General features: G+C 44.8%; 16 non-coding genes and 2 pseudogenes across 16 annotated transcripts; all 18 read right to left on the minus strand.

Annotated features, from left to right (window-relative positions):
* Nucleotides 1-148: 148 nt before the first annotated feature.
* LOC141219840 (U2 spliceosomal RNA) lies at nucleotides 149-339 on the minus strand. Its single transcript, XR_012288218.1, has one exon. It is a non-coding gene; the product is annotated as a U2 spliceosomal RNA (small nuclear RNA).
* A 1,115-nt stretch (nucleotides 340-1,454) lies between these two features.
* Nucleotides 1,455-1,645, minus strand: LOC141219841 (U2 spliceosomal RNA). Its single transcript, XR_012288219.1, has one exon. It is a non-coding gene; the product is annotated as a U2 spliceosomal RNA (small nuclear RNA).
* Nucleotides 1,646-2,760: 1,115 nt separating this feature from the next.
* LOC141219842 (U2 spliceosomal RNA) lies at nucleotides 2,761-2,951 on the minus strand. The gene has a single exon (XR_012288220.1). It is a non-coding gene; the product is annotated as a U2 spliceosomal RNA (small nuclear RNA).
* A 1,115-nt stretch (nucleotides 2,952-4,066) lies between these two features.
* Nucleotides 4,067-4,257, minus strand: LOC141220183 (U2 spliceosomal RNA). The gene has a single exon (XR_012288553.1). It is a non-coding gene; the product is annotated as a U2 spliceosomal RNA (small nuclear RNA).
* A 1,115-nt stretch (nucleotides 4,258-5,372) lies between these two features.
* On the minus strand, nucleotides 5,373-5,563 carry LOC141219843 (U2 spliceosomal RNA). The gene has a single exon (XR_012288221.1). It is a non-coding gene; the product is annotated as a U2 spliceosomal RNA (small nuclear RNA).
* A 1,115-nt stretch (nucleotides 5,564-6,678) lies between these two features.
* Nucleotides 6,679-6,869, minus strand: LOC141219844 (U2 spliceosomal RNA). Its single transcript, XR_012288222.1, has one exon. It is a non-coding gene; the product is annotated as a U2 spliceosomal RNA (small nuclear RNA).
* A 1,115-nt stretch (nucleotides 6,870-7,984) lies between these two features.
* On the minus strand, nucleotides 7,985-8,175 carry LOC141219845 (U2 spliceosomal RNA). The gene has a single exon (XR_012288223.1). It is a non-coding gene; the product is annotated as a U2 spliceosomal RNA (small nuclear RNA).
* Nucleotides 8,176-9,290: 1,115 nt separating this feature from the next.
* LOC141220260 (U2 spliceosomal RNA) lies at nucleotides 9,291-9,481 on the minus strand. Its single transcript, XR_012288629.1, has one exon. It is a non-coding gene; the product is annotated as a U2 spliceosomal RNA (small nuclear RNA).
* A 1,115-nt stretch (nucleotides 9,482-10,596) lies between these two features.
* Nucleotides 10,597-10,787, minus strand: LOC141219847 (U2 spliceosomal RNA). The gene has a single exon (XR_012288224.1). It is a non-coding gene; the product is annotated as a U2 spliceosomal RNA (small nuclear RNA).
* Nucleotides 10,788-11,901: 1,114 nt separating this feature from the next.
* Nucleotides 11,902-12,092, minus strand: LOC141220261 (U2 spliceosomal RNA). The gene has a single exon (XR_012288630.1). It is a non-coding gene; the product is annotated as a U2 spliceosomal RNA (small nuclear RNA).
* Nucleotides 12,093-13,207: 1,115 nt separating this feature from the next.
* LOC141219849 (U2 spliceosomal RNA) lies at nucleotides 13,208-13,398 on the minus strand. Its single transcript, XR_012288226.1, has one exon. It is a non-coding gene; the product is annotated as a U2 spliceosomal RNA (small nuclear RNA).
* A 1,115-nt stretch (nucleotides 13,399-14,513) lies between these two features.
* Nucleotides 14,514-14,704, minus strand: LOC141219850 (U2 spliceosomal RNA). The gene has a single exon (XR_012288227.1). It is a non-coding gene; the product is annotated as a U2 spliceosomal RNA (small nuclear RNA).
* A 1,115-nt stretch (nucleotides 14,705-15,819) lies between these two features.
* On the minus strand, nucleotides 15,820-16,010 carry LOC141219851 (U2 spliceosomal RNA). The gene has a single exon (XR_012288228.1). It is a non-coding gene; the product is annotated as a U2 spliceosomal RNA (small nuclear RNA).
* Nucleotides 16,011-17,125: 1,115 nt separating this feature from the next.
* On the minus strand, nucleotides 17,126-17,316 carry LOC141219852 (U2 spliceosomal RNA). The gene has a single exon (XR_012288229.1). It is a non-coding gene; the product is annotated as a U2 spliceosomal RNA (small nuclear RNA).
* Nucleotides 17,317-18,431: 1,115 nt separating this feature from the next.
* On the minus strand, nucleotides 18,432-18,636 carry LOC141219695 (U2 spliceosomal RNA; annotated as a pseudogene).
* A 2,438-nt stretch (nucleotides 18,637-21,074) lies between these two features.
* Nucleotides 21,075-21,261, minus strand: LOC141219701 (U2 spliceosomal RNA). Its single transcript, XR_012288133.1, has one exon. It is a non-coding gene; the product is annotated as a U2 spliceosomal RNA (small nuclear RNA).
* Nucleotides 21,262-22,055: 794 nt separating this feature from the next.
* On the minus strand, nucleotides 22,056-22,147 carry LOC141219751 (U2 spliceosomal RNA; annotated as a pseudogene).
* Nucleotides 22,148-23,262: 1,115 nt separating this feature from the next.
* LOC141219853 (U2 spliceosomal RNA) lies at nucleotides 23,263-23,453 on the minus strand. Its single transcript, XR_012288230.1, has one exon. It is a non-coding gene; the product is annotated as a U2 spliceosomal RNA (small nuclear RNA).
* Nucleotides 23,454-23,995: the final 542 nt, after the last annotated feature.

The raw sequence follows: 23,995 nt of genomic DNA on the forward strand, positions 1-23,995 counted from the left end.
AATCTGGCTTCTGCAACTTTGAACATGAAAAATCCAATGAGGAGAAGAAAAGCAAAGCCAAAGAGTCCATCCCAAAATCCGACAAACAAGCAAAATGAACAAAAAACATTGAATTCAATTCTTTCTGATTTTAGAAACTGCATTAAAGAAGGGGTGCACCGGTCCTGGAGATACTGCAATACCAGGTCAATGCGTGGAGTGGACAGAGCAAGCTCTTTTTCCATCTCCCTGTTCTAAAAATCCATTTAATATATGGTCCCCAGATAGGGGACGTATCAGATATTAAACTGATAAGAACAGATACTACACTTGATCTTAGCCAAAAGGCCGAGAAGCGATAACCAGAATTGGTTTCAAACTACGGAGCCACCCAAGGATCCTGAAAAGTCCATTTGTGGAGATGAGCTCCTGGACTCCCGTTAAGAAGACATGTTGTCAACCTCTAGATCCCTTACATGCCTGCACTTTTCGGCTTGCTGCTGCTGCAATCCACGCGTTTTAGATCTGCATAACTCCACCTCTTTAAACACAGCACCTTCACCCCCTGCTGTTCCCACCCGCCTCAACACCGTTGGAAGGGAGGAGAACCAATTAAGGCGGGGGGTGGGGTGGAACGAGCAGCTGTCTACCCTTAGCAGGAGGGCTCCTGATTACATACCTCTCCTGCTGCTGCTGCTGCTGGCTGTCCAGCAGCAGACTGAAGGTGGCTGCTGCTGTGCACAGGTATATAAAGGCTCAGAGCCTATTATGACACGCGCAGCCAGCGTTCCATTGCCACATTCCATCTACTGCAGGCAGGATACCTGGCTGGCTTAATGTCGCTGAGAAGCTCACAGAGACCGCCATAAGCAACAGTTTAACAGAATGCCACAGACTAATCAACCAAACTTTTTGGGTTGGGTTCTCTTTTATAGTCTGCAGGCATTAAATGAAAGAAGTCAGTGTTCCAGCAGAAGGAGACAACGTTTCAGAAAAGGCATTGTAGCAAACCAAAAAAGAAATATTAAGCGCAGCAGAGTAACCAGCGCACATACCTGTTAGCTCAGGTGAGTTTAAAAGGCTGCTGTTGATAACAAGGGCATTTGCTAAATAGATGGTGTGTGTGCAACAATATACTGAAAGGTCAATTATATTGTGCAGCTTATCTCACCACCTGTAGTTATTTAGGTGAAAGCTCCAAAATGCTTGCCTAATATGTCTGTTTATCCAAAAGGAAGTAAAAAGGGAGAGCTAGAAAGATAGCATTGCATCACATTACATGGCAATGCAATGCACAGTTGCTGAAGTTGAACCAAAATGAGCTTGTAATCTGGCTTCTGCAACTTTGAACATGAAAAATCCAATGAGGAGAAGAAAAGCAAAGCCAAAGAGTCCATCCCAAAATCCGACAAACAAGCAAAATGAACAAAAAACATTGAATTCAATTCTTTCTGATTTTAGAAACTGCATTAAAGAAGGGGTGCACCGGTCCTGGAGATACTGCAATACCAGGTCAATGCGTGGAGTGGACAGAGCAAGCTCTTTTTCCATCTCCCTGTTCTAAAAATCCATTTAATATATGGTCCCCAGATAGGGGACGTATCAGATATTAAACTGATAAGAACAGATACTACACTTGATCTTAGCCAAAAGGCCGAGAAGCGATAACCAGAATTGGTTTCAAACTACGGAGCCACCCAAGGATCCTGAAAAGTCCATTTGTGGAGATGAGCTCCTGGACTCCCGTTAAGAAGACATGTTGTCAACCTCTAGATCCCTTACATGCCTGCACTTTTCGGCTTGCTGCTGCTGCAATCCACGCGTTTTAGATCTGCATAACTCCACCTCTTTAAACACAGCACCTTCACCCCCTGCTGTTCCCACCCGCCTCAACACCGTTGGAAGGGAGGAGAACCAATTAAGGCGGGGGGTGGGGTGGAACGAGCAGCTGTCTACCCTTAGCAGGAGGGCTCCTGATTACATACCTCTCCTGCTGCTGCTGCTGCTGGCTGTCCAGCAGCAGACTGAAGGTGGCTGCTGCTGTGCACAGGTATATAAAGGCTCAGAGCCTATTATGACACGCGCAGCCAGCGTTCCATTGCCACATTCCATCTACTGCAGGCAGGATACCTGGCTGGCTGAATGTCGCTGAGAAGCTCACAGAGACCGCCATAAGCAACAGTTTAACAGAATGCCACAGACTAATCAACCAAACTTTTTGGGTTGGGTTCTCTTTTATAGTCTGCAGGCATTAAATGAAAGAAGTCAGTGTTCCAGCAGAAGGAGACAACGTTTCAGAAAAGGCATTGTAGCAAACCAAAAAAGAAATTTTAAGCGCAGCAGAGTAACCAGCGCACATACCTGTTAGCTCAGGTGAGTTTAAAAGGCTGCTGTTGATAACAAGGGCATTTGCTAAATAGATGGTGTGTGTGCAACAATATACTGAAAGGTCAATTATATTGTGCAGCTTATCTCACCACCTGTAGTTATTTAGGTGAAAGCTCCAAAATGCTTGCCTAATATGTCTGTTTATCCAAAAGGAAGTAAAAAGGGAGAGCTAGAAAGATAGCATTGCATCACATTACATGGCAATGCAATGCACAGTTGCTGAAGTTGAACCAAAATGAGCTTGTAATCTGGCTTCTGCAACTTTGAACATGAAAAATCCAATGAGGAGAAGAAAAGCAAAGCCAAAGAGTCCATCCCAAAATCCGACAAACAAGCAAAATGAACAAAAAACATTGAATTCAATTCTTTCTGATTTTAGAAACTGCATTAAAGAAGGGGTGCACCGGTCCTGGAGATACTGCAATACCAGGTCAATGCGTGGAGTGGACAGAGCAAGCTCTTTTTCCATCTCCCTGTTCTAAAAATCCATTTAATATATGGTCCCCAGATAGGGGACGTATCAGATATTAAACTGATAAGAACAGATACTACACTTGATCTTAGCCAAAAGGCCGAGAAGCGATAACCAGAATTGGTTTCAAACTACGGAGCCACCCAAGGATCCTGAAAAGTCCATTTGTGGAGATGAGCTCCTGGACTCCCGTTAAGAAGACATGTTGTCAACCTCTAGATCCCTTACATGCCTGCACTTTTCGGCTTGCTGCTGCTGCAATCCACGCGTTTTAGATCTGCATAACTCCACCTCTTTAAACACAGCACCTTCACCCCCTGCTGTTCCCACCCGCCTCAACACCGTTGGAAGGGAGGAGAACCAATTAAGGCGGGGGGTGGGGTGGAACGAGCAGCTGTCTACCCTTAGCAGGAGGGCTCCTGATTACATACCTCTCCTGCTGCTGCTGCTGCTGGCTGTCCAGCAGCAGACTGAAGGTGGCTGCTGCTGTGCACAGGTATATAAAGGCTCAGAGCCTATTATGACACGCGCAGCCAGCGTTCCATTGCCACATTCCATCTACTGCAGGCAGGATACCTGGCTGGCTGAATGTCGCTGAGAAGCTCACAGAGACCGCCATAAGCAACAGTTTAACAGAATGCCACAGACTAATCAACCAAACTTTTTGGGTTGGGTTCTCTTTTATAGTCTGCAGGCATTAAATGAAAGAAGTCAGTGTTCCAGCAGAAGGAGACAACGTTTCAGAAAAGGCATTGTAGCAAACCAAAAAAGAAATTTTAAGCGCAGCAGAGTAACCAGCGCACATACCTGTTAGCTCAGGTGAGTTTAAAAGGCTGCTGTTGATAACAAGGGCATTTGCTAAATAGATGGTGTGTGTGCAACAATATACTGAAAGGTCAATTATATTGTGCAGCTTATCTCACCACCTGTAGTTATTTAGGTGAAAGCTCCAAAATGCTTGCCTAATATGTCTGTTTATCCAAAAGGAAGTAAAAAGGGAGAGCTAGAAAGATAGCATTGCATCACATTACATGGCAATGCAATGCACAGTTGCTGAAGTTGAACCAAAATGAGCTTGTAATCTGGCTTCTGCAACTTTGAACATGAAAAATCCAATGAGGAGAAGAAAAGCAAAGCCAAAGAGTCCATCCCAAAATCCGACAAACAAGCAAAATGAACAAAAAACATTGAATTCAATTCTTTCTGATTTTAGAAACTGCATTAAAGAAGGGGTGCACCGGTCCTGGAGATACTGCAATACCAGGTCAATGCGTGGAGTGGACAGAGCAAGCTCTTTTTCCATCTCCCTGTTCTAAAAATCCATTTAATATATGGTCCCCAGATAGGGGACTTATCAGATATTAAACTGATAAGAACAGATACTACACTTGATCTTAGCCAAAAGGCCGAGAAGCGATAACCAGAATTGGTTTCAAACTACGGAGCCACCCAAGGATCCTGAAAAGTCCATTTGTGGAGATGAGCTCCTGGACTCCCGTTAAGAAGACATGTTGTCAACCTCTAGATCCCTTACATGCCTGCACTTTTCGGCTTGCTGCTGCTGCAATCCACGCGTTTTAGATCTGCATAACTCCACCTCTTTAAACACAGCACCTTCACCCCCTGCTGTTCCCACCCGCCTCAACACCGTTGGAAGGGAGGAGAACCAATTAAGGCGGGGGGTGGGGTGGAACGAGCAGCTGTCTACCCTTAGCAGGAGGGCTCCTGATTACATACCTCTCCTGCTGCTGCTGCTGCTGGCTGTCCAGCAGCAGACTGAAGGTGGCTGCTGCTGTGCACAGGTATATAAAGGCTCAGAGCCTATTATGACACGCGCAGCCAGCGTTCCATTGCCACATTCCATCTACTGCAGGCAGGATACCTGGCTGGCTGAATGTCACTGAGAAGCTCACAGAGACCGCCATAAGCAACAGTTTAACAGAATGCCACAGACTAATCAACCAAACTTTTTGGGTTGGGTTCTCTTTTATAGTCTGCAGGCATTAAATGAAAGAAGTCAGTGTTCCAGCAGAAGGAGACAACGTTTCAGAAAAGGCATTGTAGCAAACCAAAAAAGAAATTTTAAGCGCAGCAGAGTAACCAGCGCACATACCTGTTAGCTCAGGTGAGTTTAAAAGGCTGCTGTTGATAACAAGGGCATTTGCTAAATAGATGATGTGTGTGCAACAATATACTGAAAGGTCAATTATATTGTGCAGCTTATCTCACCACCTGTAGTTATTTAGGTGAAAGCTCCAAAATGCTTGCCTAATATGTCTGTTTATCCAAAAGGAAGTAAAAAGGGAGAGCTAGAAAGATAGCATTGCATCACATTACATGGCAATGCAATGCACAGTTGCTGAAGTTGAACCAAAATGAGCTTGTAATCTGGCTTCTGCAACTTTGAACATGAAAAATCCAATGAGGAGAAGAAAAGCAAAGCCAAAGAGTCCATCCCAAAATCCGACAAACAAGCAAAATGAACAAAAAACATTGAATTCAATTCTTTCTGATTTTAGAAACTGCATTAAAGAAGGGGTGCACCGGTCCTGGAGATACTGCAATACCAGGTCAATGCGTGGAGTGGACAGAGCAAGCTCTTTTTCCATCTCCCTGTTCTAAAAATCCATTTAATATATGGTCCCCAGATAGGGGACGTATCAGATATTAAACTGATAAGAACAGATACTACACTTGATCTTAGCCAAAAGGCCGAGAAGCGATAACCAGAATTGGTTTCAAACTACGGAGCCACCCAAGGATCCTGAAAAGTCCATTTGTGGAGATGAGCTCCTGGACTCCCGTTAAGAAGACATGTTGTCAACCTCTAGATCCCTTACATGCCTGCACTTTTCGGCTTGCTGCTGCTGCAATCCACGCGTTTTAGATCTGCATAACTCCACCTCTTTAAACACAGCACCTTCACCCCCTGCTGTTCCCACCCGCCTCAACACCGTTGGAAGGGAGGAGAACCAATTAAGGCGGGGGGTGGGGTGGAACGAGCAGCTGTCTACCCTTAGCAGGAGGGCTCCTGATTACATACCTCTCCTGCTGCTGCTGCTGCTGGCTGTCCAGCAGCAGACTGAAGGTGGCTGCTGCTGTGCACAGGTATATAAAGGCTCAGAGCCTATTATGACACGCGCAGCCAGCGTTCCATTGCCACATTCCATCTACTGCAGGCAGGATACCTGGCTGGCTGAATGTCGCTGAGAAGCTCACAGAGACCGCCATAAGCAACAGTTTAACAGAATGCCACAGACTAATCAACCAAACTTTTTGGGTTGGGTTCTCTTTTATAGTCTGCAGGCATTAAATGAAAGAAGTCAGTGTTCCAGCAGAAGGAGACAACGTTTCAGAAAAGGCATTGTAGCAAACCAAAAAAGAAATTTTAAGCGCAGCAGAGTAACCAGCGCACATACCTGTTAGCTCAGGTGAGTTTAAAAGGCTGCTGTTGATAACAAGGGCATTTGCTAAATAGATGGTGTGTGTGCAACAATATACTGAAAGGTCAATTATATTGTGCAGCTTATCTCACCACCTGTAGTTATTTAGGTGAAAGCTCCAAAATGCTTGCCTAATATGTCTGTTTATCCAAAAGGAAGTAAAAAGGGAGAGCTAGAAAGATAGCATTGCATCACATTACATGGCAATGCAATGCACAGTTGCTGAAGTTGAACCAAAATGAGCTTGTAATCTGGCTTCTGCAACTTTGAACATGAAAAATCCAATGAGGAGAAGAAAAGCAAAGCCAAAGAGTCCATCCCAAAATCCGACAAACAAGCAAAATGAACAAAAAACATTGAATTCAATTCTTTCTGATTTTAGAAACTGCATTAAAGAAGGGGTGCACCGGTCCTGGAGATACTGCAATACCAGGTCAATGCGTGGAGTGGACAGAGCAAGCTCTTTTTCCATCTCCCTGTTCTAAAAATCCATTTAATATATGGTCCCCAGATAGGGGACGTATCAGATATTAAACTGATAAGAACAGATACTACACTTGATCTTAGCCAAAAGGCCGAGAAGCGATAACCAGAATTGGTTTCAAACTACGGAGCCACCCAAGGATCCTGAAAAGTCCATTTGTGGAGATGAGCTCCTGGACTCCCGTTAAGAAGACATGTTGTCAACCTCTAGATCCCTTACATGCCTGCACTTTTCGGCTTGCTGCTGCTGCAATCCACGCGTTTTAGATCTGCATAACTCCACCTCTTTAAACACAGCACCTTCACCCCCTGCTGTTCCCACCCGCCTCAACACCGTTGGAAGGGAGGAGAACCAATTAAGGCGGGGGGTGGGGTGGAACGAGCAGCTGTCTACCCTTAGCAGGAGGGCTCCTGATTACATACCTCTCCTGCTGCTGCTGCTGCTGGCTGTCCAGCAGCAGACTGAAGGTGGCTGCTGCTGTGCACAGGTATATAAAGGCTCAGAGCCTATTATGACACGCGCAGCCAGCGTTCCATTGCCACATTCCATCTACTGCAGGCAGGATACCTGGCTGGCTGAATGTCGCTGAGAAGCTCACAGAGACCGCCATAAGCAACAGTTTAACAGAATGCCACAGACTAATCAACCAAACTTTTTGGGTTGGGTTCTCTTTTATAGTCTGCAGGCATTAAATGAAAGAAGTCAGTGTTCCAGCAGAAGGAGACAACGTTTCAGAAAAGGCATTGTAGCAAACCAAAAAAGAAATTTTAAGCGCAGCAGAGTAACCAGCGCACATACCTGTTAGCTCAGGTGAGTTTAAAAGGCTGCTGTTGATAACAAGGGCATTTGCTAAATAGATGGTGTGTGTGCAACAATATACTGAAAGGTCAATTATATTGTGCAGCTTATTTCACCACCTGTAGTTATTTAGGTGAAAGCTCCAAAATTCTTGCCTAATATGTCTGTTTATCCAAAAGGAAGTAAAAAGGGAGAGCTAGAAAGATAGCATTGCATCACATTACATGGCAATGCAATGCACAGTTGCTGAAGTTGAACCAAAATGAGCTTGTAATATGGCTTCTGCAACTTTGAACATGAAAAATCCAATGAGGAGAAGAAAAGCAAAGCCAAAGAGTCCATCCCAAAATCCGACAAACAAGCAAAATGAACAAAAAACATTGAATTCAATTCTTTCTGATTTTAGAAACTGCATTAAAGAAGGGGTGCACCGGTCCTGGAGATACTGCAATACCAGGTCAATGCGTGGAGTGGACAGAGCAAGCTCTTTTTCCATCTCCCTGTTCTAAAAATCCATTTAATATATGGTCCCCAGATAGGGGACGTATCAGATATTAAACTGATAAGAACAGATACTACACTTGATCTTAGCCAAAAGGCCGAGAAGCGATAACCAGAATTGGTTTCAAACTACGGAGCCACCCAAGGATCCTGAAAAGTCCATTTGTGGAGATGAGCTCCTGGACTCCCGTTAAGAAGACATGTTGTCAACCTCTAGATCCCTTACATGCCTGCACTTTTCGGCTTGCTGCTGCTGCAATCCACGCGTTTTAGATCTGCATAACTCCACCTCTTTAAACACAGCACCTTCACCCCCTGCTGTTCCCACCCGCCTCAACACCGTTGGAAGGGAGGAGAACCAATTAAGGCGGGGGGTGGGGTGGAACGAGCAGCTGTCTACCCTTAGCAGGAGGGCTCCTGATTACATACCTCTCCTGCTGCTGCTGCTGCTGGCTGTCCAGCAGCAGACTGAAGGTGGCTGCTGCTGTGCACAGGTATATAAAGGCTCAGAGCCTATTATGACACGCGCAGCCAGCGTTCCATTGCCACATTCCATCTACTGCAGGCAGGATACCTGGCTGGCTGAATGTCGCTGAGAAGCTCACAGAGACCGCCATAAGCAACAGTTTAACAGAATGCCACAGACTAATCAACCAAACTTTTTGGGTTGGGTTCTCTTTTATAGTCTGCAGGCATTAAATGAAAGAAGTCAGTGTTCCAGCAGAAGGAGACAACGTTTCAGAAAAGGCATTGTAGCAAACCAAAAAAGAAATTTTAAGCGCAGCAGAGTAACCAGCGCACATACCTGTTAGCTCAGGTGAGTTTAAAAGGCTGCTGTTGATAACAAGGGCATTTGCTAAATAGATGGTGTGTGTGCAACAATATACTGAAAGGTCAATTATATTGTGCAGCTTATCTCACCACCTGTAGTTATTTAGGTGAAAGCTCCAAAATGCTTGCCTAATATGTCTGTTTATCCAAAAGGAAGTAAAAAGGGAGAGCTAGAAAGATAGCATTGCATCACATTACATGGCAATGCAATGCACAGTTGCTGAAGTTGAACCAAAATGAGCTTGTAATCTGGCTTCTGCAACTTTGAACATGAAAAATCCAATGAGGAGAAGAAAAGCAAAGCCAAAGAGTCCATCCCAAAATCCGACAAACAAGCAAAATGAACAAAAAACATTGAATTCAATTCTTTCTGATTTTAGAAACTGCATTAAAGAAGGGGTGCACCGGTCCTTGAGATACTGCAATACCAGGTCAATGCGTGGAGTGGACAGAGCAAGCTCTTTTTCCATCTCCCTGTTCTAAAAATCCATTTAATATATGGTCCCCAGATAGGGGACGTATCAGATATTAAACTGATAAGAACAGATACTACACTTGATCTTAGCCAAAAGGCCGAGAAGCGATAACCAGAATTGGTTTCAAACTACGGAGCCACCCAAGGATCCTGAAAAGTCCATTTGTGGAGATGAGCTCCTGGACTCCCGTTAAGAAGACATGTTGTCAACCTCTAGATCCCTTACATGCCTGCACTTTTCGGCTTGCTGCTGCTGCAATCCACGCGTTTTAGATCTGCATAACTCCACCTCTTTAAACACAGCACCTTCACCCCCTGCTGTTCCCACCCGCCTCAACACCGTTGGAAGGGAGGAGAACCAATTAAGGCGGGGGGTGGGGTGGAACGAGCAGCTGTCTACCCTTAGCAGGAGGGCTCCTGATTACATACCTCTCCTGCTGCTGCTGCTGCTGGCTGTCCAGCAGCAGACTGAAGGTGGCTGCTGCTGTGCACAGGTATATAAAGGCTCAGAGCCTATTATGACACGCGCAGCCAGCGTTCCATTGCCACATTCCATCTACTGCAGGCAGGATACCTGGCTGGCTGAATGTCGCTGAGAAGCTCACAGAGACCGCCATAAGCAACAGTTTAACAGAATGCCACAGACTAATCAACCAAACTTTTTGGGTTGGGTTCTCTTTTATAGTCTGCAGGCATTAAATGAAAGAAGTCAGTGTTCCAGCAGAAGGAGACAACGTTTCAGAAAAGGCATTGTAGCAAACCAAAAAAGAAATTTTAAGCGCAGCAGAGTAACCAGCGCACATACCTGTTAGCTCAGGTGAGTTTAAAAGGCTGCTGTTGATAACAAGGGCATTTGCTAAATAGATGGTGTGTGTGCAACAATATACTGAAAGGTCAATTATATTGTGCAGCTTATCTCACCACCTGTAGTTATTTAGGTGAAAGCTCCAAAATGCTTGCCTAATATGTCTGTTTATCCAAAAGGAAGTAAAAAGGGAGAGCTAGAAAGATAGCATTGCATCACATTACATGGCAATGCAATGCACAGTTGCTGAAGTTGAACCAAAATGAGCTTGTAATCTGGCTTCTGCAACTTTGAACATGAAAAATCCAATGAGGAGAAGAAAAGCAAAGCCAAAGAGTCCATCCCAAAATCCGACAAACAAGCAAAATGAACAAAAAACATTGAATTCAATTCTTTCTGATTTTAGAAACTGCATTAAAGAAGGGGTGCACCGGTCCTGGAGATACTGCAATACCAGGTCAATGCGTGGAGTGGACAGAGCAAGCTCTTTTTCCATCTCCCTGTTCTAAAAATCCATTTAATATATGGTCCCCAGATAGGGGACGTATCAGATATTAAACTGATAAGAACAGATACTACACTTGATCTTAGCCAAAAGGCCGAGAAGCGATAACCAGAATTGGTTTCAAACTACGGAGCCACCCAAGGATCCTGAAAAGTCCATTTGTGGAGATGAGCTCCTGGACTCCCGTTAAGAAGACATGTTGTCAACCTCTAGATCCCTTACATGCCTGCACTTTTCGGCTTGCTGCTGCTGCAATCCACGCGTTTTAGATCTGCATAACTCCACCTCTTTAAACACAGCACCTTCACCCCCTGCTGTTCCCACCCGCCTCAACACCGTTGGAAGGGAGGAGAACCAATTAAGGCGGGAGGTGGGGTGGAACGAGCAGCTGTCTACCCTTAGCAGGAGGGCTCCTGATTACATACCTCTCCTGCTGCTGCTGCTGCTGGCTGTCCAGCAGCAGACTGAAGGTGGCTGCTGCTGTGCACAGGTATATAAAGGCTCAGAGCCTATTATGACACGCGCAGCCAGCATTCCATTGCCACATTCCATCTACTGCAGGCAGGATACCTGGCTGGCTGAATGTCGCTGAGAAGCTCACAGAGACCGCCATAAGCAACAGTTTAACAGAATGCCACAGACTAATCAACCAAACTTTTTGGGTTGGGTTCTCTTTTATAGTCTGCAGGCATTAAATGAAAGAAGTCAGTGTTCCAGCAGAAGGAGACAACGTTTCAGAAAAGGCATTGTAGCAAACCAAAAAAGAAATTTTAAGCGCAGCAGAGTAACCAGCGCACATACCTGTTAGCTCAGGTGAGTTTAAAAGGCTGCTGTTGATAACAAGGGCATTTGCTAAATAGATGGTGTGTGTGCAACAATATACTGAAAGGTCAATTATATTGTGCAGCTTATCTCACCACCTGTAGTTATTTAGGTGAAAGCTCCAAAATGCTTGCCTAATATGTCTGTTTATCCAAAAGGAAGTAAAAAGGGAGAGCTAGAAAGATAGCATTGCATCACATTACATGGCAATGCAATGCACAGTTGCTGAAGTTGAACCAAATGAGCTTGTAATCTGGCTTCTGCAACTTTGAACATGAAAAATCCAATGAGGAGAAGAAAAGCAAAGCCAAAGAGTCCATCCCAAAATCCGACAAACAAGCAAAATGAACAAAAAACATTGAATTCAATTCTTTCTGATTTTAGAAACTGCATTAAAGAAGGGGTGCACCGGTCCTTGAGATACTGCAATACCAGGTCAATGCGTGGAGTGGACAGAGCAAGCTCTTTTTCCATCTCCCTGTTCTAAAAATCCATTTAATATATGGTCCCCAGATAGGGGACGTATCAGATATTAAACTGATAAGAACAGATACTACACTTGATCTTAGCCAAAAGGCCGAGAAGCGATAACCAGAATTGGTTTCAAACTATGGAGCCACCCAAGGATCCTGAAAAGTCCATTTGTGGAGATGAGCTCCTGGACTCCAGTTAAGAAGACATGTTGTCAACCTCTAGATCCCTTACATGCCTGCACTTTTCGGCTTGCTGCTGCTGCAATCCACGCGTTTTAGATCTGCATAACTCCACCTCTTTAAACACAGCACCTTCACCCCCTGCTGTTCCCACCCGCCTCAACACCGTTGGAAGGGAGGAGAACCAATTAAGGCGGGGGGTGGGGTGGAACGAGCAGCTGTCTACCCTTAGCAGGAGGGCTCCTGATTACATACCTCTCCTGCTGCTGCTGCTGCTGGCTGTCCAGCAGCAGACTGAAGGTGGCTGCTGCTGTGCACAGGTATATAAAGGCTCAGAGCCTATTATGACACGCGCAGCCAGCGTTCCATTGCCACATTCCATCTACTGCAGGCAGGATACCTGGCTGGCTGAATGTCGCTGAGAAGCTCACAGAGACCGCCATAAGCAACAGTTTAACAGAATGCCACAGACTAATCAACCAAACTTTTTGGGTTGGGTTCTCTTTTATAGTCTGCAGGCATTAAATGAAAGAAGTCAGTGTTCCAGCAGAAGGAGACAACGTTTCAGAAAAGGCATTGTAGCAAACCAAAAAAGAAATTTTAAGCACAGCAGAGTAACCAGCGCACATACCTGTTAGCTCAGGTGAGTTTAAAAGGCTGCTGTTGATAACAAGGGCATTTGCTAAATAGATGGTGTGTGTGCAACAATATACTGAAAGGTCAATTATATTGTGCAGCTTATCTCACCACCTGTAGTTATTTAGGTGAAAGCTCCAAAATGCTTGCCTAATATGTCTGTTTATCCAAAAGGAAGTAAAAAGGGAGAGCTAGAAAGATAGCATTGCATCACATTACATGGCAATGCAATGCACAGTTGCTGAAGTTGAACCAAAATGAGCTTGTAATCTGGCTTCTGCAACTTTGAACATGAAAAATCCAATGAGGAGAAGAAAAGCAAAGCCAAAGAGTCCATCCCAAAATCCGACAAACAAGCAAAATGAACAAAAAACATTGAATTCAATTCTTTCTGATTTTAGAAACTGCATTAAAGAAGGGGTGCACCGGTCCTGGAGATACTGCAATACCAGGTCAATGCGTGGAGTGGACAGAGCAAGCTCTTTTTCCATCTCCCTGTTCTAAAAATCCATTTAATATATGGTCCCCAGATAGGGGACGTATCAGATATTAAACTGATAAGAACAGATACTACACTTGATCTTAGCCAAAAGGCCGAGAAGCGATAACCAGAATTGGTTTCAAACTACGGAGCCACCCAAGGATCCTGAAAAGTCCATTTGTGGAGATGAGCTCCTGGACTCCCGTTAAGAAGACATGTTGTCAACCTCTAGATCCCTTCATTGCCTGCACTTTTCGGCTTGCTGCTGCTGCAATCCACGCGTTTTAGATCTGCATAACTCCACCTCTTTAAACACAGCACCTTCACCCCCTGCTGTTCCCACCCGCCTCAACACCGTTGGAAGGGAGGAGAACCAATTAAGGCGGGGGGTGGGGTGGAACGAGCAGCTGTCTACCCTTAGCAGGAGGGCTCCTGATTACATACCTCTCCTGCTGCTGCTGCTGCTGGCTGTCCAGCAGCAGACTGAAGGTGGCTGCTGCTGTGCACAGGTATATAAAGGCTCAGAGCCTATTATGACACGCGCAGCCAGCGTTCCATTGCCACATTCCATCTACTGCAGGCAGGATACCTGGCTGGCTGAATGTCGCTGAGAAGCTCACAGAGACCGCCATAAGCAACAGTTTAACAGAATGCCACAGACTAATCAACCAAACTTTTTGGGTTGGGTTCTCTTTTATAGTCTGCAGGCATTAAATGAAAGAAGTCAGTGTTCCAGCAGAAGGAGACAACGTTTCAGAAAAGGCATTGTAGCAAACCAAAAAAGAAATTTTAAGCGCAGCAGAGTAACCAGCGCACATACCTGTTAGCTCAGGTGAGTTTAAAAGGCTGCTGTTGATAACAAGGGCATTTGCTAAATAGATGGTGTGTGTGCAACAATATACTGAAAGGTCAATTATATTGTGCAGCTTATCTCACCACCTGTAGTTATTTAGGTGAAAGCTCCAAAATGCTTGCCTAATATGTCTGTTTATCCAAAAGGAAGTAAAAAGGGAGAGCTAGAAAGATAGCATTGCATCACATTACATGGCAATGCAATGCACAGTTGCTGAAGTTGAACCAAAATGAGCTTGTAATCTGGCTTCTGCAACTTTGAACATGAAAAATCCAATGAGGAGAAGAAAAGCAAAGCCAAAGAGTCCATCCCAAAATCCGACAAACAAGCAAAATGAACAAAAAACATTGAATTCAATTCTTTCTGATTTTAGAAACTGCATTAAAGAAGGGGTGCACCGGTCCTGGAGATACTGCAATACCAGGTCAATGCGTGGAGTGGACAGAGCAAGCTCTTTTTCCATCTCCCTGTTCTAAAAATCCATTTAATATATGGTCCCCAGATAGGGGACGTATCAGATATTAAACTGATAAGAACAGATACTACACTTGATCTTAGCCAAAAGGCCGAGAAGCGATAACCAGAATTGGTTTCAAACTACGGAGCCACCCAAGGATCCTGAAAAGTCCATTTGTGGAGATGAGCTCCTGGACTCCCGTTAAGAAGACATGTTGTCAACCTCTAGATCCCTTACATGCCTGCACTTTTCGGCTTGCTGCTGCTGCAATCCACGCGTTTTAGATCTGCATAACTCCACCTCTTTAAACACAGCACCTTCACCCCCTGCTGTTCCCACCCGCCTCAACACCGTTGGAAGGGAGGAGAACCAATTAAGGCGGGGGGTGGGGTGGAACGAGCAGCTGTCTACCCTTAGCAGGAGGGCTCCTGATTACATACCTCTCCTGCTGCTGCTGCTGCTGGCTGTCCAGCAGCAGACTGAAGGTGGCTGCTGCTGTGCACAGGTATATAAAGGCTCAGAGCCTATTATGACACGCGCAGCCAGCGTTCCATTGCCACATTCCATCTACTGCAGGCAGGATACCTGGCTGGCTGAATGTCGCTGAGAAGCTCACAGAGACCGCCATAAGCAACAGTTTAACAGAATGCCACAGACTAATCAACCAAACTTTTTGGGTTGGGTTCTCTTTTATAGTCTGCAGGCATTAAATGAAAGAAGTCAGTGTTCCAGCAGAAGGAGACAACGTTTCAGAAAAGGCATTGTAGCAAACCAAAAAAGAAATTTTAAGCGCAGCAGAGTAACCAGCGCACATACCTGTTAGCTCAGGTGAGTTTAAAAGGCTGCTGTTGATAACAAGGGCATTTGCTAAATAGATGGTGTGTGTGCAACAATATACTGAAAGGTCAATTATATTGTGCAGCTTATCTCACCACCTGTAGTTATTTAGGTGAAAGCTCCAAAATGCTTGCCTAATATGTCTGTTTATCCAAAAGGAAGTAAAAAGGGAGAGCTAGAAAGATAGCATTGCATCACATTACATGGCAATGCAATGCACAGTTGCTGAAGTTGAACCAAAATGAGCTTGTAATCTGGCTTCTGCAACTTTGAACATGAAAAATCCAATGAGGAGAAGAAAAGCAAAGCCAAAGAGTCCATCCCAAAATCCGACAAACAAGCAAAATGAACAAAAAACATTGAATTCAATTCTTTCTGATTTTAGAAACTGCATTAAAGAAGGGGTGCACCGGTCCTGGAGATACTGCAATACCAGGTCAATGCGTGGAGTGGACAGAGCAAGCTCTTTTTCCATCTCCCTGTTCTAAAAATCCATTTAATATATGGTCCCCAGATAGGGGACGTATCAGATATTAAACTGATAAGAACAGATACTACACTTGATCTTAGCCAAAAGGCCGAGAAGCGATAACCAGAATTGGTTTCAAACTACGGAGCCACCCAAGGATCCTGAAAAGTCCATTTGTGGAGATGAGCTCCTGGACTCCCGTTAAGAAGACATGTTGTCAACCTCTAGATCCCTTACATGCCTGCACTTTTCGGCTTGCTGCTGCTGCAATCCACGCGTTTTAGATCTGCATAACTCCACCTCTTTAAACACAGCACCTTCACCCCCTGCTGTTCCCACCCGCCTCAACACCGTTGGAAGGGAGGAGAACCAATTAAGGCGGGGGGTGGGGTGGAACGAGCAGCTGTCTACCCTTAGCAGGAGGGCTCCTGATTACATACCTCTCCTGCTGCTGCTGCTGCTGGCTGTCCAGCAGCAGACTGAAGGTGGCTGCTGCTGTGCACAGGTATATAAAGGCTCAGAGCCTATTATGACACGCGCAGCCAGCGTTCCATTGCCACATTCCATCTACTGCAGGCAGGATACCTGGCTGGCTGAATGTCGCTGAGAAGCTCACAGAGACCGCCATAAGCAACAGTTTAACAGAATGCCACAGACTAATCAACCAAACTTTTTGGGTTGGGTTCTCTTTTATAGTCTGCAGGCATTAAATGAAAGAAGTCAGTGTTCCAGCAGAAGGAGACAACGTTTCAGAAAAGGCATTGTAGCAAACCAAAAAAGAAATTTTAAGCGCAGCAGAGTAACCAGCGCACATACCTGTTAGCTCAGGTGAGTTTAAAAGGCTGCTGTTGATAACAAGGGCATTTGCTAAATAGATGGTGTGTGTGCAACAATATACTGAAAGGTCAATTATATTGTGCAGCTTATCTCACCACCTGTAGTTATTTAGGTGAAAGCTCCAAAATGCTTGCCTAATATGTCTGTTTATCCAAAAGGAAGTAAAAAGGGAGAGCTAGAAAGATAGCATTGCATCACATTACATGGCAATGCAATGCACAGTTGCTGAAGTTGAACCAAAATGAGCTTGTAATCTGGCTTCTGCAACTTTGAACATGAAAAATCCAATGAGGAGAAGAAAAGCAAAGCCAAAGAGTCCATCCCAAAATCCGACAAACAAGCAAAATGAACAAAAAACATTGAATTCAATTCTTTCTGATTTTAGAAACTGCATTAAAGAAGGGGTGCACCGGTCCTGGAGATACTGCAATACCAGGTCAATGCGTGGAGTGGACAGAGCAAGCTCTTTTTCCATCTCCCTGTTCTAAAAATCCATTTAATATATGGTCCCCAGATAGGGGACGTATCAGATATTAAACTGATAAGAACAGATACTACACTTGATCTTAGCCAAAAGGCCGAGAAGCGATAACCAGAATTGGTTTCAAACTACGGAGCCACCCAAGGATCCTGAAAAGTCCATTTGTGGAGATGAGCTCCTGGACTCCCGTTAAGAAGACATGTTGTCAACCTCTAGATCCCTTACATGCCTGCACTTTTCGGCTTGCTGCTGCTGCAATCCACGCGTTTTAGATCTGCATAACTCCACCTCTTTAAACACAGCACCTTCACCCCCTGCTGTTCCCACCCGCCTCAACACCGTTGGAAGGGAGGAGAACCAATTAAGGCGGGGGGTGGGGTGGAACGAGCAGCTGTCTACCCTTAGCAGGAGGGCTCCTGATTACATACCTCTCCTGCTGCTGCTGCTGCTGGCTGTCCAGCAGCAGACTGAAGGTGGCTGCTGCTGTGCACAGGTATATAAAGGCTCAGAGCCTATTATGACACGCGCAGCCAGCGTTCCATTGCCACATTCCATCTACTGCAGGCAGGATACCTGGCTGGCTGAATGTCGCTGAGAAGCTCACAGAGACCGCCATAAGCAACAGTTTAACAGAATGCCACAGACTAATCAACCAAACTTTTTGGGTTGGGTTCTCTTTTATAGTCTGCAGGCATTAAATGAAAGAAGTCAGTGTTCCAGCAGAAGGAGACAACGTTTCAGAAAAGGCATTGTAGCAAACCAAAAAAGAAATTTTAAGCGCAGCAGAGTAACCAGCGCACATACCTGTTAGCTCAGGTGAGTTTAAAAGGCTGCTGTTGATAACAAGGGCATTTGCTAAATAGATGGTGTGTGTGCAACAATATACTGAAAGGTCAATTATATTGTGCAGCTTATCTCACCACCTGTAGTTATTTAGGTGAAAGCTCCAAAATGCTTGCCTAATATGTCTGTTTATCCAAAAGGAAGTAAAAAGGGAGAGCTAGAAAGATAGCATTGCATCACATTACATGGCAATGCAATGCACAGTTGCTGAAGTTGAACCAAAATGAGCTTGTAATCTGGCTTCTGCAACTTTGAACATGAAAAATCCAATGAGGAGAAGAAAAGCAAAGCCAAAGAGTCCATCCCAAAATCCGACAAACAAGCAAAATGAACAAAAAACATTGAATTCAATTCTTTCTGATTTTAGAAACTGCATTAAAGAAGGGGTGCACCGGTCCTGGAGATACTGCAATACCAGGTCAATGCGTGGAGTGGACAGAGCAAGCTCTTTTTCCATCTCCCTGTTCTAAAAATCCATTTAATATATGGTCCCCAGATAGGGGACGTATCAGATATTAAACTGATAAGAACAGATTTTTTTTTTTTTTTTTTTTTTTTTTTTTTTTTCCAAACACTCAGAAATTAAGTTTTATAATCTTAAATCATATATCACTAAACTCAAGATTTTAGTTCCATCATCGTGTTTAGATATTATATTTATATTTTTTCATTTGAATTAATATATATAAAGTTAAACATAACAATTCCTTTACAGTTTCAACAGTTTCCAAACATATCACAACTGACATTACTTCACCCGGTTTCCCAAGCTAAATATCCCCTTTTTCCCTTTTACTTTCCTCCCAACAAAACCCCTTAACTTCTTTTCTTCCTCCTCATGCTCTAACCGCATCTGTTCCCAATCATACTCTTCCTCATCATCTCTGAAAGTCACCACCTTCTCCAAAACTTTACCCTTTTCCTCTTTTACTTCTTTCTTTTCACCAGATACTTTCCTTGATCCACAATTTTCCTGTACCGTTACCTTTTTCTTCACCTTTAAACTTTCAACTTCTTTTCCCTGCTTATTCTCCTCTATAATTATCGCATCAACTTCCTTCTTCATTTTATCACCAATATCTTCCTTTTGTCCTCCAAAGTTCTTTTCAAAAGTTCCTTTGCTGCTTTCCATGTAACAATACCCAGAACTCCCGTTTACCATAATCCTCCCATTATGCAAATTTTCTTCTCCTGTTGTCCACACCAAAAAACATCTCTTTCCGTTCCAAATACCAACTTTGTTCCTGTATAATTTCTGAAACTTTACCATCTTACATTTAGATTCCAAAAAAAACATTATCTCCTCTATTTCCACAAACGGATTGTCCATGTAAATTATCACACTCTTCGGTTTCCCCATGAATGATGCACTTACTCCAATTTTCCCAGAATCCTCTTCACTCCAGCATTTGAAAAAATGAATGCACTTTTCCTCAGAAACTAGAGTCACATCACAAACTTTACCTTGCTTTATTTCTTGCATACAGTAGATATCCTTCTCCAAAACTTCATGTTTCCTCAAAATTTCCAGAATCCATTTTTCTTCCAAAAAAGTTTCTTCCGTCTCCCGTTTCACAAAAAAACGTAAGCATCTCTTCTTTTTCCAAAACTCCATCTCAACAATCCGTTTTCCTTCCGTTTTTCCTTTTAATCCTCCAAATGTTGCCACCACAGCTATGTGTGGCGACAGTTGCCCCCCACAGCTATGTGTGGTGACAAGGTGATCGCCTCTCGTTGCCCAGGGACTAATCCGACTCCCTAATAGCAGCAGGGGGGTTTAGCTCCACCGATGAGTGTAGCGATCCCCCCAGGCCAAGGAGCCGGGTACCCCAAGCACCTCCCAGTCAAGACCAAGGCAGCAACCGCTAGATCACTGCACTTGATCTTAGCCAAAAGGCCGAGAAGCGATAACCAGAATTGGTTTCAAACTACGGAGCCACCCAAGGATCCTGAAAAGTCCATTTGTGGAGATGAGCTCCTGGACTCCCGTTAAGAAGACATGTTGTCATCCTCTAGATCCCTTACATGCCTGCACTTTTCGGCTTGCTGCTGCTGCAATCCACGCGTTTTAGATCTGCATAACTCCACCTCTTTAAACACAGCACCTTCACCCCCTGCTGTTCCCACCCGCCTCAACACCGTTGGAAGGGAGGAGAACCAATTAAGGCGGGGGGTGGGGTGGAACGAGCAGCTGTCTACCCTTAGCAGGAGGGCTCCTGATTACATACCTCTCCTGCTGCTGCTGCTGCTGGCTGTCCAGCAGCAGACTGAAGGTGGCTGCTGCTGTGCACAGGTATATAAAGGCTCAGAGCCTATTATGACACGCGCAGCCAGCGTTCCATTGCCACATTCCATCTACTGCAGGCAGGATACCTGGCTGGCTGAATGTCGCTGAGAAGCTCACAGAGACCGCCATAAGCAACAGTTTAACAGAATGCCACAGACTAATCAACCAAACTTTTTGGGTTGGGTTCTCTTTTATAGTCTGCAGGCATTAAATGAAAGAAGTCAGTGTTCCAGCAGAAGGAGACAACGTTTCAGAAAAGGCATTGTAGCAAACCAAAAAAGAAATTTTAAGCGCAGCAGAGTAACCAGCGCACATACCTGTTAGCTCAGGTGAGTTTAAAAGGCTGCTGTTGATAACAAGGGCATTTGCTAAATAGATGGTGTGTGTGCAACAATATACTGAAAGGTCAATTATATTGTGCAGCTTATCTCACCACCTGTAGTTATTTAGGTGAAAGCTCCAAAATGCTTGCCTAATATGTCTGTTTATCCAAAAGGAAGTAAAAAGGGAGAGCTAGAAAGATAGCATTGCATCACATTACATGGCAATGCAATGCACAGTTGCTGAAGTTGAACCAAAATGAGCTTGTAATCTGGCTTCTGCAACTTTGAACATGAAAAATCCAATGAGGAGAAGAAAAGCAAAGCCAAAGAGTCCATCCCAAAATCCGACAAACAAGCAAAATGAACAAAAAACATTGAATTCAATTCTTTCTGATTTTAGAAACTGCATTAAAGAAGGGGTGCACCGGTCCTGGAGATACTGCAATACCAGGTCAATGCGTGGAGTGGACAGAGCAAGCTCTTTTTCCATCTCCCTGTTCTAAAAATCCATTTAATATATGGTCCCCAGATAGGGGACGTATCAGATATTAAACTGATAAGAACAGATTTTTTTTTTTTTTTTTTTTTTTGAAAGCCCGAATTCGTGTACAAAACCCGAGTGCGCTTAAAAAAGTGACAAGTGCCACAAAAAAAGTGCACTAGGATGCTGGTCTTCTTGAAACCCTCTCCAAAAGGAGAAGGGTCCCCCAAACCATTCCCCGTCCCTCCGAGCCAAAAGGCCACAGCGAGGAACAGGGACAAAAAGCCACCTCCATCCGAAGCCAGAGGCGACCCAATCTTACCCCCAGCACCTGCCCGAGTTCTCACCCGAGCAAGGCACTGGGAGCCAAAGACTGTGCTCCCCTCCCGGAAGAGGGGAGCCAACAACGCTGTCCTCCCGAAAGAGGAGAGCCAGGGGGTTTCAGGGGGGAGCGGAACCTGATGGCCACACACTCCCCCCCTAGACCTGCCAAGAGAGGAACCCGTAAGGGAACCGCATCCCGACAAAATCCTAGTAGGACGTGACACACGTGAATAAGTGGACACACAGTGACAAAGAAATTAAATAAATAGTGAAGGTTTCACAGTATAATACTGCCCGGACCTTCGACCGGGAATTGAAAAATTCCCCATCCTAAGGCCAGAAGGCCCGGAATAAGGGTGTGTGCGAAGAAAGAAAATTTGAAGTGCTTGTGCAAATGTGCCATAAACTCAAGTGGGGTTCCCAATCCCAGTGAGTTAAGGCACCCCAGGGTCACCACTCCTGGGGCACTTCACACTTCGGGCTTTCGATCTTCCCCGGCCCAATGGCGTCGATCCTGGGGGGCCATGCTTTCCACCAGATGACTATATTAGCCACCTGGCGTACTAACAAGCGCCTAAACCCCAGTGTGCATAATGTATCAATCTACTAGGGCGGCCAACATCCAAAACCGCCTTTTCGAAAGATACTACACTTGATCTTAGCCAAAAGGCCGAGAAGCGATAACCAGAATTTGTTTCAAACTACGGAGCCACCCAAGGATCCTGAAAAGTCCATTTGTGGAGATGAGCTCCTGGACTCCCGTTAAGAAGACATGTTGTCAACCTCTAGATCCCTTACATGCCTGCACTTTTCGGCTTGCTGCTGCTGCAATCCACGCGTTTTAGATCTGCATAACTCCACCTCTTTAAACACAGCACCTTCACCCCCTGCTGTTCCCACCCGCCTCAACACCGTTGGAAGGGAGGAGAACCAATTAAGGCGGGGGGTGGGGTGGAACGAGCAGCTGTCTACCCTTAGCAGGAGGGCTCCTGATTACATACCTCTCCTGCTGCTGCTGCTGCTGGCTGTCCAGCAGCAGACTGAAGGTGGCTGCTGCTGTGCACAGGTATATAAAGGCTCAGAGCCTATTATGACACGCGCAGCCAGCGTTCCATTGCCACATTCCATCTACTGCAGGCAGGATACCTGGCTGGCTGAATGTCGCTGAGAAGCTCACAGAGACCGCCATAAGCAACAGTTTAACAGAATGCCACAGACTAATCAACCAAACTTTTTGGGTTGGGTTCTCTTTTATAGTCTGCAGGCATTAAATGAAAGAAGTCAGTGTTCCAGCAGAAGGAGACAACGTTTCAGAAAAGGCATTGTAGCAAACCAAAAAAGAAATTTTAAGCGCAGCAGAGTAACCAGCGCACATACCTGTTAGCTCAGGTGAGTTTAAAAGGCTGCTGTTGATAACAAGGGCATTTGCTAAATAGATGGTGTGTGTGCAACAATATACTGAAAGGTCAATTATATTGTGCAGCTTATCTCACCACCTGTAGTTATTTAGGTGAAAGCTCCAAAATGCTTGCCTAATATGTCTGTTTATCCAAAAGGAAGTAAAAAGGGAGAGCTAGAAAGATAGCATTGCATCACATTACATGGCAATGCAATGCACAGTTGCTGAAGTTGAACCAAAATGAGCTTGTAATCTGGCTTCTGCAACTTTGAACATGAAAAATCCAATGAGGAGAAGAAAAGCAAAGCCAAAGAGTCCATCCCAAAATCCGACAAACAAGCAAAATGAACAAAAAACATTGAATTCAATTCTTTCTGATTTTAGAAACTGCATTAAAGAAGGGGTGCACCGGTCCTGGAGATACTGCAATACCAGGTCAATGCGTGGAGTGGACAGAGCAAGCTCTTTTTCCATCTCCCTGTTCTAAAAATCCATTTAATATATGGTCCCCAGATAGGGGACGTATCAGATATTAAACTGATAAGAACAGATACTACACTTGATCTTAGCCAAAAGGCCGAGAAGCGATAACCAGAATTGGTTTCAAACTACGGAGCCACCCAAGGATCCTGAAAAGTCCATTTGTGGAGATGAGCTCCTGGACTCCCATTAAGAAGACATGTTGTCAACCTCTAGATCCCTTACATGCCTGCACTTTTCGGCTTGCTGCTGCTGCAATCCACGCGTTTTGGATCTGCATAACTCCACCTCTTTAAACACAGCACCTTCACCCCCTGCTGTTCCCACCCGCCTCTACACCGTTGGAAGGGAGGAGAACCAATTAAGGCGGGGGGTGGGGTGGAACGAGCAGCTGTCTACCCTTAGCAGGAGGGCTGCTGATTACATACCTCTCCTGCTGCTGCTGCTGCTGGCTGTCCAGCAGCAGACTGAAGGTGGCTGCTGCTGTGCACAGGTATATAAAGGCTCAGAGCCTATTATGACACGCGCAGCCAGCGTTCCATTGCCACATTCCATCTACTGCAGGCAGGATACCTGGCTGGCTGAATGTCGCTGAGAAGCTCACAGAGACCGCCATAAGCAACAGTTTAACAGAATGCCACAGACTAATCA

This window comes from Phyllobates terribilis, unplaced genomic scaffold (assembly GCF_046119375.1).
Source record: "Phyllobates terribilis strain yellow unplaced genomic scaffold, ASM4611937v1 Scaffold_277__1_contigs__length_2500907, whole genome shotgun sequence".
Taxonomy (NCBI): Eukaryota; Metazoa; Chordata; class Amphibia; order Anura; family Dendrobatidae; genus Phyllobates; species Phyllobates terribilis.